This window comes from Colobus angolensis, unplaced genomic scaffold (assembly GCF_000951035.1).
Source record: "Colobus angolensis palliatus isolate OR3802 unplaced genomic scaffold, Cang.pa_1.0 Scaffold153, whole genome shotgun sequence".
Classification (NCBI taxonomy): domain Eukaryota; kingdom Metazoa; phylum Chordata; class Mammalia; order Primates; family Cercopithecidae; genus Colobus; species Colobus angolensis.
The window spans coordinates 6,038,332-6,056,912 of record NW_012114633.1 but is presented as its reverse complement, the minus strand read 5'-3'; the positions used below and the strand labels follow the sequence as shown (position 1 = coordinate 6,056,912).

General features: G+C 32.6%; 1 protein-coding gene across 3 annotated transcripts in view; it reads right to left on the bottom strand.

The window, feature by feature from the left end:
- Positions 1–18,349, bottom strand: part of CALCRL (calcitonin receptor-like) — a 103,832-nt gene extending 85,483 nt beyond the window's left edge. The window contains exons 1-3 of one of the 3 annotated variants that reach the window (XM_011936491.1): positions 17,931–18,142; positions 5,397–5,455; positions 83–150 (exon numbers count right to left, since the gene is read on the bottom strand). The gene's annotated coding sequence lies outside the window, so the exon portion shown is untranslated. Of the gene's footprint in view, positions 1–82; positions 151–5,396; positions 5,456–17,930 lie in introns of all 3 variants that reach the window. The other 2 variants (XM_011936489.1, XM_011936490.1) reach the window with 2 other exon arrangements.
- Between the last annotated feature and the right edge of the window lie 232 nt (positions 18,350–18,581).

The following is an 18,581-nucleotide window of genomic DNA, read 5'->3' as shown; positions in this document are numbered from 1 at the left end:
GTCTTATTATCCTCAAATTTACCAGAAATCCTACATGTACTTTCATTAGGTCATGAATGTTCTTTCATAATATATGCAATACCTGAAAGTAGGGCCATCCAAAGTTTTGACAGCTGGTAGCACAAGTGGTTGGTGTATCATCGTAGGACCCTAGATGACAAGAGAACATTCCTGTGAATTTGGTAATACTATGAGTGGATAGTGGGATTTCTCAGAATTTAACTTCAAGTTAAATACTAGTGTGTTTCTTTGTTAAAACCATAAACATACATATTTCAAATGATACTTTTCAATGGAAAGTTGGGAGGAGACATACCAGGTATGTTGAGGTTGTCACCATGCTAACCTGAAAGTAATCAGTAACTTTGTTTTTGGCATCGTATGTCCTAAGAATGGGAAATCCAATGGGCACAAACATGGAGGCAGATAGTGCCTGTTGTTTACGGTCTTGGCCCTAGGAAGATGTGTCATCTATGTTTGCATGGCTCTGGTCTGCAGGCTGGGGATATGGTAGTCCCTGCTCTCATGGAGCTTATATTATAAGGAGAAAAAAAGAGAAACAAATAAATATAAAAATGTCCCGTGTTGATAAGTGGCATGAAGGACAGTAAAGCAAGCTAAGGGAGAATAGGGAGAAATGTATGATGGTGGTATACCAGATAGAATAGTCATAAAAAGTGTCTGTGAAGAGGTGGTATTTGAGCAGTAGACCTGTAGTAAGGGAGCACACTACCCTTAACGTTCGGGAGAACAGTTGCTTTTAGAAGAAAGGATGACTGAGCTAATGGTTCTAAGGCAGGAATGACTTGGCTAGTTCAAAGTACAGAAAAAGAATCAATACAGTCATAGTGGAATGAATGAGGGCAAAAAGCATTCAAGAACTTGGTCAAAGAGGGAACCAGAGGCCAGATCTTGTCAGTAATAAGTTTTAACTCTCTATAAACATAGGATGTTACTAACAAGTTAAATTCATTCCCTGTGAAACAAATATTGAAGTTACATAAATGCAGTTTACATACATCCTTTCAAGCTCAAACTAATGTTGAAAGCAAGACACAGCTAGTTTACCTTGCTTTGCATTTATACACTGTTTGAATTTCAAGAACTTGAAAAATGTCAGAATTGCATTTTGTGAATTATTTATCTCAATTAACTCATATTGACATTTGAAAGGCTTTTAATGACCTTGTGCTTATGGAGCATGAATTTTCTACTAGACCTAACAATAATCAGATCTATTGCCAATAATTTCTTTAAAGTCAATAGAGACGTTTATGTAAACCCTCAAAAATATTCAGAAAGCTTATTATTAAAATTAATCTCTGCAATTGAATCTTTTGTATACCAAAAAACACTTCCAATTATTTTGAAAAATTACCTTGCAAATGTTTACACCTTCATGTGTTTTAATAACATATTATATATCACTAAAAATTGACTACTATAATTAGAATCATGTGGTCATATTAATTAGATGTGTATTTGTACATTATCAAAAAGTCTGCATATACAGTTAACACACTGCATAAAGATGTTTCAGTCAAAGACGGTCCACGTATATGACTGTGGTACCATCAGATTTTCATACAGTATTTTTTACTATACTTTCTATATTTTGGTGTGTTTAAGTACACAAAGACTTACCAGTGTGTCACAGTGGCCTACAATAGTTAGTTCAATAATATAGATTTGCAGTCTAGGAGCAATAAGCTTCACCACACAGCCCAGGTGTGTAGCAGGCTATCCCATCTAGGTTTCTGTAAGTACCCTCTGTAATGTTCACACAGCGACAGACTCACCTAATGACACATTTCTCAGGACATATCCCAATCCTTAAGTGACACCTGACTATATTTAGATTCTAGATTTCCAAAAGCTATTTCAGAAAAAATAAAAGTTCTTATTAGTCTTGACCTTTATTGGCATACATATGGAATTCAGCAGGTTCAAGGTTGAAGTTTATTTTTAGTATTTTCCCAACTTGCTAGAAAATACCACTAGAAGTAGAAATACTCAGAAGCATTTTTTTTTTTTTTTTTCTGCATGGTTCCTTTTTCATCCCAGTCGAAAATGCTGTGAAAGAATCTTTCCAGCTTTTTGGTGTTTGGGACATGTAAATGGCCACTTCTGGCTATCAGAAAATTTATTGATTAGTTAACTTTTGTTAATAAACATGTTGCATATATTAATAAAATTACGGTGTATGTGTGAACATGTACTTACTACCTCTTTCTTCTGAAAAATATCAGTTATCTGTGATATCAAATTATGTGCTAAAATAGGTTAAAATTCAAGAAGAAAGGATAAAAACAAAACATTATTAAGCCCCAATGTAAAAGATAAAAATACCTAGAGAAAACTCAAAAGAAAGAGCTAATTTTGTTCAAGTAGCAAAACTGGTGAAATGGTTGGACAATAAAATCCTAATCAACTAAATCTGGAAAACACAGAAAAGTAATACAGCAAATAGGGATAATACCTAGACTTTCTTGATATGATGTTGCCATGGTGAAATATAACAACGTAGCTGAAGAAAAAAATATATAAACCTAAGTATATTTATGAAGAGAAAATCAGAACCTTGAAGAAATATACTGGTTAAATTCAGCTGATGGCTATAAAGGCAATCAAGTGAATTAAAAAATAAGGAATTATGTGAAAAACACAAACTTCAATGCTTTCTATGATGTTTTGACATGCAAGAAATAATTTTTTACAATAGGTAGAAAGAGACATAATCACTCTCAGGAGATATGCAAGCTTCATAAATTATTGTAAATGTGCAACCAGCTTTTAAGAAAGAACACATAAACACCCCTGAATAGAATTATTCATTTTCCTCCTCTCTTTATTTTTCAAAGGAGATTTTGATAGATATTAGATAGTTTTTGAATAAAGAGAAATAGAAAGTTAGAGCTATGATTCAAGACATTTTCTATCTCTGTTCTTGTTCATGACGAGAAATGTTATTCATACATATCCAACTTTAAAAGCAATAAAACATATTTTTCCTTTCCCTGGACCATCTAACCAAAGAGAGGTAGTTAATCCTTCTCTTAAATAGTTAAAAGCAAAAAGTGACTTAATTATAATCCTGCAACATTAAGTCACTGCCATTCAATGAGAAACAAATGTTTCAGAGGAAAATTTTAATTCATTTAGCTTACAAATTCATTGTGACTCATAATAAGGAAAATCCAGATTAAAACCACAATGAGATACTATGCTACACTCAACCGACTAGCAACAACTAAAAAGTTTGACAATAGTACACAGCATTAGAAAAGATATGATGCAATGGAAACCTCATATACTCTTGGTGGGAGTATAAATTGGCATAAGCATTTTAAATTGCTAGGATCCTGAAATCTCACTGAAAAATATACCCTCAAAAAAACATGGACATATGTGTACCAGGAGATATGTTAACAAAATGTTCATAGCCTCATTGTTTGTAATAGCAAAACTGTGGAAGCAATCCAGATGTTCCTCAGCAGGAAAAAGGATAAATACATTGTGTTACATTCATACAATGGAACACTGTAATAGTGAAAGGAAAGAGCCACAGCTATACCCATTAACAATGATTTATCTCAAGAACATAATGCCGAATGGAAGAAGCAAGTCTTCAAAGAATGCATTCAAGATAATTCCAGTTTCATTAAAGTAAAAATAAAAACAGAAAAATAACGTAAAAGTTTGCCCAGAAACCGTATGTGGTAAAGTCGTAAAGTAAAACAAGGAAATGATTAGTACAAGCTTAGGGTAAAGGTTTACTTCTGAGGATGTCCAAGTGAGTCAATCAGGGAAGAACATGATGGACAATCTTGGGTCTAAGTATACAGGAGTTTATTTATTTAAACAGTATATGTGTATGAGTTAGACTGTCCTTATTTTGCTATAAAGAAATACCTGAGGCTGGGTAATTTATAAAGAAAATAGGTTTAATTGGCTCACGGTTCTGCAGGCTGTATAAGCATGGCTCCAGCGTCTGTTTCTGGCAGAGCCTCAGGAAGTCTACATTCACGACAAAAGGGGAGCTGACATATCCTCATATCTCGTGGAGACAGAGGGAGCAAGAGAGGGAGCAGAAAGGTCCTATACTCTTTTAAACAACCAGACTTTGTGTGAACTAACATAGCGAGAACTCACTTATTACCAAGGGGAAGGTGCTAGGTCATTCATGATTCAATCTCCTTCCACCAGGCCCCACCTCCAACACTGGGAATCACATTTCAACATTCAACCTTCATACGAGATTTGGAGGGGACAAACATCCAGACTATATCAGTATGGTATACATAACATTCTACATACGAAACTACATTCTACATTCTACATCTAACATTTCTACATAAGAAAATTAAGAAAATTTCTTAATTATAAAGGTTTTTGTAGAAAAGTAGGCAGAGCATAACTCCCTCCTACGGAATGATGTATTTGTTATGAATCTACGGATCAACATATATGAAATGCAATTTATTAGGGAAAGGTCAAGGGATCTGGGTGGGAGATGGAGCTGCCTTATACAGTACTGATCCTATCTGAAAGTTTATTGTGTGATTTAAATGTACAAATTCTATTTGATTTCAAGTTAATTCTTATATATACAAAGGAATTTTGGAACAGCAATGATTTCTAACCCTTAAATCAAGGTGTGTGTATGTGTGTGTGTGTGTGTGTGTGTGTGTATTTACCCCTGAATCTGATGAAGGTGAAAAGGGTCCACAAATTTGTAATTTGGATTATTACCAAGTTCCTAAGATTTTTAAGTTAGAATGATTCAGGCAGGAAAAATGTGCCACCAAGTCACAGAACTAATCATTCTCAGCCCAGAATTAAAATGGGAAGTATTACATACTTCTTGCTATTTATGGGTAGTTCAGTATACATTTATAGTTATTGTTTAGTTATTTGTGAAGACAACCACTTGATTTACACATGTGTCCTATTTACTGACTTATTTTGTTATTGTAAGTTTGACTCTATTGTGTTATTATGCCTTATTCACACAACATCCAAAATACAGAAAAGAGAACACTATCTCAGGGCACACATGCATCACTTAAGCATCGTCTCCATCTGTCTGTTGAGCCATCCCAGACTAATTTGGTAGGTTCAGAATAAGCAGAGAGATTTTCACTTTACCAAACAGCACTGCTGCTTTAAATGTGGTATGACCAATGTAGCCCAACATGTTGAGGTCCTGAGAGACTGAGACAGATTTTATGACCCCTCCACTTAAAAGCAGAGTAATTATCTTGACCAATTGGGTTCAATCCTGAAACGCAAGTCAGTTATTACCACCTAGGAGGTGGTATTTACTTTTCACAATTTTTTAAATAAATACTTTTCAGCTCTTATCAGAAGTAATAACCCTGAGGCTTAACACTCACCATGCCCCAATTGAAAAGGCAGATTAAGGGTTTGCCATCCAAAATTTTAGACTAAGCATCTGGAAGACATTTGCATGTCAACTAAAAATGGTACCCACTGAAGTGCCCATTGTCCATGGCCATGTAGACAAAGCATCTCATCTTAATTTATGTGATTCGGCACTGGATTTTTGTAATGTAACAAATTACAAATCTAGCTAATCAAATGTCTTATTGGACTAATTTATCTTCTTTTACAGCCTCTCCTTTTATCTTCTCTTTCTTTTCCTGTCTTTATTCTATTTTCTCCTCTTTTCTTTTAAGGTTTCTCTTGCTTTCAAATTTCAAACCTCCCTCTGATCTTTTAACTTGGTGAGCAATAATTACTAAGTTAATATTGTTTCTACAGTCATATATTTCTATTCTTTAGATGTGAAGTTTTTTGGTTACACTCTGTTCTGGTTGGCTTTTCACTCTTTAATCTTGTTCCTTTCATTTCAAATTTCACCAGCTTTTGGGTCAATCTCCCAAGACTTCATACTGCCATTTGTAAAAGCCACTGTCACCAGACATGAAACAAAATGCATTGCTCTGGATTTACTCAAAAAGAGCGAAATTTAGGATGTGCAACATTTTAAAATGTTAAATTCAATTTTAAATACATATTTAAAACTGAGATACATATAGGCTGGGCACCGTGGCTCACACCTGTAATCCGAGCACTTTGGGATGCCAAGGCGGGCGGATCACGAGGTCAGGAGATCAAGACCATCCTGGCTAATACAGTGAAACCCAGTCTCTACTAAAAATACAAAAAATTAGCTGGGCGTGGTGACGGGTGCCTGTAGTCCCAGCTACTCAGGAGGCTGAGGCAGGAGAATGGCGTGAACCCGGGAGGCGGAGCTTGCAGACTGTACTCCAGACTGGGTGACAGAGCGAGACTCCATCTCAAAAATCAAAAATCAACAACAAAAAACACTGGGATACATATAAACCTGGAGAGCACATCTACTTTAGAAACATCTGAAGTGAATAATTAGTTAGCAATAGGAATTAATTAAAACAGGACTTATCAGAGAAGTCTTAATAACATTTGTTTGTAAACATCATGAATTATAAAATAGTTTTGAGGTTATATTTCATGCTGTAGACTAGCCGGTTATGTCACTGGTGTTACCATCAATCTCTGGAATAGACATACTTAACACAGTCAAGGCAATCCAACATACAGAGAGCTAAAAAAAAAAAAAAAAAAAAAAAAAGCGACTAAAAAAGTTTGATTTTTATACATACCCTAAAATCCACTCTGCAATACAGAGTACATTGTAATAATTAGCAAAACTATTTAAAATTTATAGAAATGTTTTTATATCTAATTTGGGATCAAACAATTATTCAGACTTCAAAATAACCTTAATTCAATCTACGAGTAGTATTTTGTCAGAAAAGGCTCTCAAGGATATTTGGTGTCCCCACTGAATCTAGATGAGAGTGAACAAGTATTTTGGCACAGCCTTTTTCTAAACAAGAACGTTGGGAGTAACCATTTGTTATTGCAGGGACTGGTACTAGCTTGAGAAAGGGTGACATGCCTGCTTACTGTGAAAAATTAGTCATCTTTGCACTCAAACTTTAAGAGCAAAGTATACAAATTCCAATTTCTTTCATGGCTTTTATTTATGTAGAGTTTATCTTAAATGCCTTTTACATTATTTCATCAAGCCTATTAAGATTAGAAATTTCCACTGTCTTGTCTTTTTAAAGAGAGCTCTATTTTATTTTATTTTTCTATTTTAAGCTCCTTAGGATAAAGAATATGTGTTGTAGAATACTGAGTTATCTTGCCATATATAAACTTACCAGAAACAAACTGACTAATTTTAAAAACAAAATATAGCTTTTTAAAGGACATGCTTATCTGTATGTTTTGTAATAATAACTTTATCAAAAATATGCTGTTTGATAATGACTATATCAAATAAAGTCAGAAAGTTTAGGGATAAGAGTTAAGAAACAGGAAAGGTTGGTTGTAAGAAGAAGCAATCTGACAATTTTAAAAAATGTTTTGTGTGATAGTTCATCTAAGACAGAGAGTTATTTAATCCAAACCAGTGTGTTGCTTATGGTTTAAAATCCAGTCAGTAGTGTGGTAAGAGAATATGTAGAAGCACAGTAAAATTACAACTTTGACACATTTTATATACATATTTTATCTGAATACTATGGATGTATGTTGACAATTAGTATTTTTCTCAAAGTAAAGTTATTATTTTACTGAATGACATATATATTTGAACTCAGAAGAAAGAAAACCTTAATAGTGGTATTTCTAGGTAAATGAATAATTAGAATTCTGCTTTAAAAGAAAATAATAAAGTTAACACTGAATCGCAAACAAATGGGGAATCTAAATGAGAAAATAAAAGATGTTTTCTTATAATATGAGTTGTGTCCATTCAGAAGATAACTTGTGTAAAGATTCATAATGAGGCTTTCAAATAAATTATGATTTATTTAATCACAAATATGTATTTCAATTTATAAAATAGTCCTTTGGTCGTAAGTTTAGAAAACTTCCGTAACCATACAATGATGTAAGGTCATTGACAGTGGGCTTGTTTTTGAGTTATCTGTACTTTTACATCAACACTGAAAAGCTTAATAAATTACAGACTAACAAACATGTAACTTACTGTTTACCAAACAGATGTAAAACTTTATGGCAATTAAACAGAATTTGTATTATGCTATAGATGTTTTCAGAAAAGATTACTTTTCTTTCCTTCAATTTCATTGCTAAGTTTTTGTGTGTGTGTCTTTTTGTTTGTTTGTTTGTTTTTTCCCTCCTTGTATAGGCTCTTTAGTGCTATTGTCCAGAAAGGCAATAAGTAACGGAATAAGGCTTTTGTTGGGAGGCAAGAGTTGGCAAATCAGCCAGTTTCAACAAGAATTCTGCCAGTTTTAGCCATTGTGTGGCCATTTAGGGAAAGGCTTCAACATTTTATGTTAAAATACTGAGTTATCTTCTCATTTACCCTAATTTGAAAGGTCATTCCCTGGAATTTAGTAAAATCTGAACATTAAGTATATTACAGGAAGCATCTTCTAACTTTTTTCCTTTCAAAGTCAGTGAAGGGAATACATATTAGGTTGAAGTAAGAATAAAAAAATGAAAATTAATTTTTGAATATTTTCTTTTTGGAAATATACAGTGATTCTAACACCTTCAGTATTTTTTCTCCAGCATCTCTTGAATAATATATAAACTCACATGAAGCCAATATCCAGTTTTCTGCGAATTAGACTCTAGCATAAAGAAACATTCATTAATTTATTCATTTATTCATTTAAATATTTAGTAAACAGTTTTGGGGCACCTAATATACAGCACTTATCTAGGTGCTTCATATATATTACTGAAATGAAAATCAGACAGAAATCCTTGCACTGGAGCTTACATGTTAGTGGGTGGATGGAAAATAAAAAATAACAGCAAGGTTGGGTATGGTGGCTCACGCCTGTAATCCCAGCACTTTGGGAAGTAAAGGTGGGCGGATCACTTGAGGCCAGAAATTTGAGACCAGCCTGGCCAACATGGCGAAACCCCGCCTCTACTAAAAATACAAAAATTAGCTGGATGTGGTAATGCTGAGGTATGAGAATCGCTCAAACCTGGGAGGCAGAGGTTGCAGTGAGCCAAGATCATACCCCTACACTCCAGCCTGGGCAAGAGAGCAAGACTATTCAAATAACTAAATAAATATAAAACAAAACAAAACAAAAAAACAGTAAATATGTAAATTATAGTAGATTGGTGCAAGATGATTAGTATTACAAGAAAAAAGGACAAACTAAACTAGATGAAGAAGAAAAAAGGTCTGTGGTGGTATAGACATAGGTTAATTTTAAATAATTATCGATGTAAGCTCTTTAGAAGAGCTCACATTGGAGCAAGATTGCAGGGTGGTGAGGGACTTAGGTATATGGATATCTGAGAGAAGAACATTTTATGCTAATTGAAAGAAACCCACAAGTAATTCTTAATTCTCCTTTAGAAAATGTGTATATCTTTCTTTAAATCTGTGCCAACTGAAATCAGAAGTACTGGCAATAAGTAAACTTGTCTAGAGGTGAAGGACTTGATAAATGGAAGAAGAGACATTTAAATCTGGAATACAAGATCTATAGGTCCATAAGTAAGGAAGATAGCACTCTTTTCATATTCAGATGCTAATGTGATGCTTATGTAATGTAGAGCAAAAGACGAATAAACTTAGAAATTATTAAAATAAATTCTCCTTCATACTATTATGAGATTATTGTATTACTATTATAATCTTATATCAATGAAATTATGTGATGCACAATGATCTTTATTCCTTACCAAAAATTTAATTTCATTGCAAATAGTTGTTAAACTGGAATGGATATACTGTTATAACTGATGTCCCTATACATATTAGGTCGAACTAAAATGTCCAGACGAATAAAAAAGCACATCTGTTATAAAGACTGTTTCCCTTCCATGATGATGACATCACGCAACTATTTCTGTAAGGAAAATTAGACCAGAATGTAGGACAAGCCTTTAAGTCTAAACTATTTTGAGTAATTAGGGGTAGAACGTTGTCAGAGTGTAAACATCTAACATCTTTTATTTCTTTTAAAAAAGCACGTGCCATTTCAAGACCTACACCATAGTTAGATTTAATGAAACATTGAGATGGAGTCTCTCTTTTCTAAGTTAGGAATCCATTAACTAAATTTATTTAACTTATCCAGGAGTCTAGCTTAGGAAGCCACATGTCATATTTAAGGTTTTCAATATATGCAGTCTTTTATGGTACTGGAGTCAGGACAGTTGAGAACTTACTGAACGAACTTAGCTTTCAGGATTAGTATGAAAAGTTACACATTTAATGGATGTTTTTGAAGAATGCTTGTGTTATATCTAAACTCAAATATAAAGTCTTTGTTAATTTTGGTGTGTATTTACTTTGAAGGAAGTAGACTGGAATTTGGTTCATTAAATATAAACATATATTAATTTTATGATCAAAATGACTTTCACACTGATAACATGGAACATAGAACAGGAAATCCTTTTGGAAAGTGCATAATTAAGGAAGTTAGCTATTGTGAGAAATTCAATTAATTAAAAAATTAAACAATATTTAGGAAAATCATTATATGAATTTCACTCCTGCCAGGTTGTTCCAGACCTTAATATTTGCTCATATCTCATTTGAAGGCCTTCCTATTCAAATTAATGAAGACAAATATTCATCAAATCTTTATTCTTAGGAATATCACTTTCTTTAACCATGGTATTTGCAATGGAATTAGACATAAAAAAATTTTTTTTTGCTGGGCGCGGTGGCTCAAGCCTGTAATCCCAGCACTTTGGGAGGCCGAGACGGGCGGATCACGAGGTAAGGAGATCGAGACCATCCTGGCTAACACGGTGAAACCCCGTCTCTACTAAAAAATACAAAAAACAAGCCGGGCGAGGTGGCAGACCCCTGTAGTCCCAGCTACTCAGGAGACTGAGGCAGGAGAATGGCGTGAACCCGGGAGGCAGAGCTTGCAGTGAGCTGAGATCCGGCCACTGCACTCCAGCCTGGGCGACAGAGCGAGACTCCGTCTCAAAAAAAAAAAAAATTTTAAAAGTAGGAAAAGTAAAAATTATATTAGAAGCAATTGAAAGGGAGATATTTCAGAATATCTTAACCAAAGAAAACATAAAATTGCAAACACAGTGAATCTAGTTGTTGTTTATTTCAGGTTTTTTGATGTTTTGTCAATAACTGAAGGTTTGCTATGATAATAAATAGATACATATTTATTTTATGTATTTGATTTATCTGATTTATCAGACATTAAAAGATCTGATTTATCAGGTTTTGTCATTTTAGAAAACACTCTAGTTAAGATATTGAGTCTTGATCTTGTGACAAGATGAAAAATAGAGTGACAGCCAGCAGTATGGATTAAGACTTTACACTTTGATTGGAACTGTCTTTACGTAACATGGAAGTGGTGGTGTTGTTGTCCAGAGTAGGAGACCTGTCTTGCTGGCCTTTGACACCTAGCATAGGGCCAGGCACCTCATAAGTACTTCTTATGAGGTACTTTTATGGACCATATTGTTTAATCCTAGTATCCCTTAATAGAAATAAATGTATAGTCATATGAGTTAAAATATAAATATTCTTTGACAGAAATAAACTCTGGGATGAAAAATCAGTCTGCTTTCTTCCCCCAAATGAAATATACTGCAATATTACCTGATTTTAATTTGTTTAGAGAAAGAGCAATTTTGGTATACAGGAAAATATGCTACTCTTGACCACCTGAGGCCAGAATGTAGCTATTGGGCATATGGTTTGGAAAAAAGTGAATGTTAGACAGGCTAAGTGAGAAAACTTAGTGGAAGGAGAGGGATACCAAAAGGGAGATGGAAAATTGCCAACTGCAGATTGTACTTATTGTATAGTTTTTCTTAAAGCCCTGCAAGTCATGCCTTCTGTTTGTTGGGACAACTCTTGGCCATTTGTTTCTGATGTCCATGTCTGTCTTTTGAATTCTGTCCCTTACTCCCTGATCTAAAAAAGTATCTAAGGTGGCTTAAAAACATTACACACACACACACACACACACACACACACATATACACACACACATATACATACACACATGTATATACACACATATATATACATACATATATATTTTTTACCTTATTTTATAAGAGTAACTGTCACGTGAATTACCTGAAACACGGGTTTTTAAACTGAGAGTTGAAGAACTCTTAACATAGCTATCAAAAAAGAGATCCTATGAAACTCATGCAACTGTATGCAAAACGTGAGTCCCTTTGAATGTAGTTTGTTTGTTTGTTATTTATGGAAAAAAAGTTTTTGGTTTCATTACATTCTCAATGTGGGTCTTAATTTATAAAATATTGAATGATAAATTCTTAAAATGAATTATGTTAAACCAAAACCTAAATTTTTTTTTTGCCCTCCTGTTGCACAGGCACTCTATTTTTGAAATATAATAAATAAGAAAATACAAGTGTCTTCCGTTAGGTGGCAGTAATAAGTTCCTATAATAAGAACTTTAAAAAAAAATAGTCAAAAACAACTTGGAATCTAAAAACTGAATTTATTGGATCCTTCTTAATGTTCTCATTTTGAGATCGTGGAGCTGCTATAATAATCAAAACTAAAATTTTCTGACAGATGTCTGCATTTATCTCTACTGTAGTATAGTCACACAAGTAGCAAATAAATTTGTATAAATAAGTTTACTTTTATTATCCTGTGTTATAATAGATTCAGTTTGGATTTGGTGAATTATATCACTATTAAACTTCACACAACTTCGGTAATGAGAAGTCTAATAATAGATAATACACAATAGCATAATGAAATATTTAGGATTTAGATTCATAATATATTTAGGATAAAACCAGAGTTTTGTCAATGAGGATTGTGCAACTTTGGGTTTCACTGAGTTTCATGTGTAAAGAAACACAACAATTTTTGTTTAATATACCTTTTTAAATTGTTCATATGCAGATATTTTTAAGTGCTCAAGTTCTATGGAGATAGTAATTATCAATATCAATTTTATTAGGTTCTGGCATGTATTGTACGATGGCAAAAGGATGGTCACTCTAATACTGTAATTATAAATCACACTTGTTCACTCCTCCTGTCTTATAGATAGATTGCATTCTGTCTATCCATATGGATGTTGATTGTTTGGAATGAAATTTTGCATAGAAACAAATTATGTCCTCAGTCTCATTCACAACAGACTTAAGGTGAACATGAAAATTTATTAAATATGTACTAAATGCCAAGTGCTAAAAAATTTCCACGTGTTAACTCACGGATTACTTACAAAACCTTATAAAGCAGTATGATTATCACTTACACTTTATAGATGAGAAAGGGGAACTGATAAGTGGTAAATTTTGGGTTCATATGTGGATGGTCTAAATCCAAAGTGCATCACAGTGTACTTCTATAAATACCATATACCTAAATTTCTAAAATAAATGCAGAATTCTTTTCTTAATTTATAAAGTATATTTGTATATTTGTAGAAAAGACAGAAACAAATATATCATTAAAAGTAATATTTTAAAGACATATTCAGATTGACTAATAAAACATTAAACATGTTACTCTAATATTAAGTTTCCATTACTAAGTACAAAATAAAAATCACTGTTTTGTATTGATGACATTCTTTTCCCATGGTTTTAACCCTCTTTTTCTATTATAATGTTATTTATTGCTCTCTGACACTTACCAAAATTTCTATTTTTCCTTCAAATTATCCTTGGAAGAAAGGCAAAATCGAGGTGCATATGCAAAATATCTGCATAATCATTGGTCTCAGGTTAATTAGTAAACACCGTTCAAATTAACACTCGTTTGTAAAATTTATGAATTCGGTAGTTGGATACAAGAAAAATTTATCTTCATTTTGGTTAATAAAACCAAACCTGTGTGCTCATGAATATGTATTGATCCTCCATGTGACTAGGCTGTAAGGAGATGGGCACTTATAAACCATCTAGTTGCTATGTAACTAAATCATTGCAATTTAATATACCAAATGATATGCTCAAAATTCACTATAATTTTATGAGAAACATAAATGAGCTTAAGTTAGCCTAAGTCTGAATACAGAAATAACTACAGTTTTATGCGAAAGTTCATGGCATATTAACATTTTTTAATTCAAAAAGATATGTTCTGTGTTAAGGGAAATAAGATTTGTCTGAAAATTGGGCTTCATTCAGCAATGTTAATAAAATATAAAACTATAGCCTCAATACCATAGGGGTTATTTATGTATTCATTTTGGCTTATGCTAGGTTGAAAGGGGTTGGAATTTTTGTCTTTTTAATTTTTAGTAATGGAAAAAGTGTATAACACATTTAATTTGAACCATGAAAAAATTAAAAAATAAAACTTTTTTAACATTTCAAAAGTAAATACACTAGTTGGGACATCTTTGCAAACAATAATATTTTCGTGTGTTAGTTTTGAATAATACTGTCTCTTAAGTAAACAAACGAATTTAAAAAAAAATGGAAGAATTGTATTTTAGGAAAATATTTGCAACTTATTACCTGATAATAATTCTAGTAATCTAGGAAACAGAGAGCCTAACTCAGTTCACAGGCAGTGATACTCTTTTATATTTTTGTAAGAAGTAAGACCTTATTGTGTCCTTAAAAATGGACACATTTCTTCTCTTTTTTGTAATATAGCTTATTACAATTAAATTAATTTGATTTTAAGATTATTCAAATAAGGAAAAATGCAGAGATTAATTGACTTAATCTACTTCACATGGTCCATGTGAATAAATGGGAAAAGGATAGATCCATCTGGTTCGAATGCGGAGTTTATCTTGTATTTCTGGTAAGTTTTTATTTTCCACCTATTTGCATCATAATATTTTTGTATATTAAATGAGAAGATGTCTTGAAATAATTTGTAATCTAGTATGGTACATGTACTTTGTCAGAAAAATAGAACATACCTGAGAAATTGTGAATGCTTATAGTTTACCCATGGATTTGAAAACCAGATACAGATAAATGTTTTAAATAGCTGTGTACCATTTCTCTATCTTAAGCGTATTCTCCAAAATTCTGAGTAAGTCAAAACTAAGATACGTTACACACTTGACTCTCATAAGAGTGTCTTTCATTAACAACATTGCAATGATAGAGCTTGTGTTTATGGTTTAATAGCTTCTCTGAATGCCAAGCATAAGATACGCAGTAAAGCAAAAGATTTTAAATAATCTTTCTTGAACATATTTGTATTCTGAAAAGTTGGTACTGTAATCATGATATCTCCAAAACCAGAATTATTTGTTAAAGCTGCATTCAAGGTCATATGTAGAGTATGAAATAAATTTTGTTTACTGAATATATTTTTGATCCTTTAAAGATCATAATTTTTCTCTATAAAGATCTAGAACAATCTTTTAAAATTAAGTTACTATCAAACTTCTTCCACGTAGATAAAATTGTTAACAAAATGTTTTTACAATATTTCCAAATATGATCTAGTTAGAAATATGTAGTGATGCTATTAACTGAAATTCAGTTAGTCTTTATGTGTTTATCAAATAATTTGTCCACATTAATTTGTAAATCAAATAAGGTAATCGTTTTACCTTTATATTATTTTCAATATTTTTTTATTAAATTTTATTTCCGTTATGCATGAAAAAATAGTATAATATGTGCAGGTGAACGTAAATGTTCTTACAAATATGCTAAGTATTGACTTCACTTAAAATTCATACACGTTCAGAGTTACCAGTGAGAAAAGCATATACATCTTGCCCATTCATTTGAAACAATTTTCAAAGTTACAGACCCAGTATTATTTTTAAAAATGTTTTTGTTATTCCAGTTTTTCAAAGTGAATGAACAGTTTCATATATTATAAAAATCTACATATTTTAACTTTTAGTATAATGCTTTAGTATGTAAGATAGAAAAAAATCTTGTAACAATAACCGAAAACATTATCTCTTTAAGAAATAGAATATTTCAGGTAAAACATATTTTAGCTTACGTTATTCACATAATATTTCAATTCTGTGTTTAATTTTACTTATTTAGAATTGACTGTAGGCTCAATGCATTGACTTTATGATGCTACAAGGAAACATCATCTAGCAAAGTAAATTCATTTGTTTATGGCTAAAAGCATGCATTGATACTCTGACATTCTCTTATCATTAAAGAAAGCACATTTTGAACACAATAATATGAATTTTTATTTCAATCTTCCAGTTATGTCCTCAAAGATTTCCTTTGGCGAATGACCTTCAATGTTCATTGTCTAGTGTTTTTCAAAAGTATTTTTGGAAAACAAAGATTATAAACCATACTGTTAGAAAACTCATAAAAATTTAATCAAATTATACAAGAAAATTATGGGTTTGGGGCTGGCAATTAAACAAAAATTAAGGAAGTTTGGAGAGTTTCTCATTATAAAATATGATCATAATATAATACCTCCTAAGAAAATAATCTGGATTAAAAATAATGTTGTTTTAATTTTTGTTGCTAACCTATCGCATTGGGTTAGTAAATGTGTTGATTCCACTTTCTCCTCCATTTATATAATGACTAAAGTCACATTCTAAAAACACTCTTCCCATTTCTACACATGTGTCAGGGAACTTAGTACAATTGAAGATTGAAAAGAGAGAGAAATCAGCCATGATACTTTTAAAGAATCGCAAACCTAAGAATTAATTTAAATCTTCATTATGTTGAGGAATTTGTGGAAAAATTGAGTTGTAAATTACTGAAGAGTTACTCAGGATCTTTGTAGCCTAATATTAATGTGCCAGATATGAGTGATTAAGTAAAGGATGCTTCCAATGCAGGACATCTTGGAAAGTATAATTTCATTTAGGTAAGAAAATGTATAACTTAAAAATTATATCTATCAATGCCATTTAAAATTTGACATCAAACTTTCTCCAGCAACAAATTTGTCATATATCTATGCAAACAATTTGTTAAGCAGACACTAGTTTCTTAAATTGTTCAGGACAGTCTGTACCATTGGAATGAGCATTAACAGATGTTTTATCTCAACATTTCAGTAAGTTCCATCCTGGAAATTCTTTTTTAATAAGTACTTTAATTTCTTCATTTAATCATCTAATATACTTGTTTAGGAAAGCTGTCACATTTCTTTATCCACAGATATCTTGGTATCACACCCTCCTCCAAAAGCTTGCAGAGGGGAACCAGTCAAGTTGAAGTATTCTCTTAAAGATTTCAAAATTAAGAATTGTTTTAACAATCTACATTTCCTAAACTCTAGGTCTTTTCTTTGTAGCCGACACCATGATCCAAATAAAGAGGAAACAGTTCAGGGTTAGCAGAAGACAGATTTAAACACATCTGGCAACAATGAACAACAAAAATCAGTTCAGTAGTTACAGATATGTGTGTAAATAAAGGTGAAAGGCAAATAAAAGCAAATGTAATAAATGCAAAGTGATTACTTTTCAAAACTCTGCATTGTGTTCAACCACAGAGTAAGTGAGACTCCGAAACCCATTAAGTAGCTATTCTTTCACCTCTTTCTTAGAGCTGATAACATGGAAAGTTTAAAGACCCTTCCTGGAGGAAAAATGTTTTCCAGCTGTCAAGATTCAAGCTTAGCTAATAGTAGAGCTAATTTTAAAAGGCATTGTTCGCTGATTAAAGTATTTGTTCAGAAATATGTCTTTTAATCCATTTAGATTTTTAATACTTGCTAAATTTATTTTCTAGAATACCATGGTAAACAATATTATCTAGTAGTATTAGATTTTGTATTAACTTTGGGGTAATAGGCTATATTTTCTCTAGCATGTGAAATAAGTGAGAATATGTTTCAGCATTATTTCAATGCTATCTACTCAATTCTATAATAGAAACATTGCCAAACTATATGAGAATACTACTTAGAATAAATATATTTATTTTGAATGTGCACTTACCCAGTCCAGCTCTTAAGGAAATTCTTTGTGAAATATTCTTAGGATGAAACTTTACTTTCTGAGATTCCGCAGAAGAGATTTACCCACAGGCAAGGTGGGAAAGAGTGAAAGCTTTGCAATGTGATCCTGCAATCAGGATGAGATTCAGTTAGCAGAGCTTGATGGTCCTAAAGCAGGAGGTGACACTCTGCTGGAGAGAGAGAGGTTGTTCTGAGTAGATTGTAAGTGTTGTCAGATTGTAAGTGATCAGCAGCAGAAGGGAAACATCAGAGCTTCCTGTTACATCACTCTGACCCCGCCTGCAGTTAGTGTTAGGTTACTTTCTTTCTCAAATAGCATACCCCAGGAAAGCAGCACTCCTTTCTTATTGTGAGACAAGAGCAAGAAGCAGCCTGAACAGGGAGAGATCATAGTCTGTGTGAATGCATTGTTACCAGTAAAAAGCTGGCTGGCTTTCACCTTGACTGAGTTCTGTTAGAACTTGCCAAACAAGCTACTTGTGATTTGAAGGAAATCTGAATATAGTATTCTGCTCAAAGAATCAAAGAGTTAGGCGTGTGTGTGTGTGTGTGTGCGTGCGTGTGTTTGTGTGTGTGTGTGTGTTGAATTATAGCTTACAAAGTATCCAGGAGAAAAATATCTAACAAATCT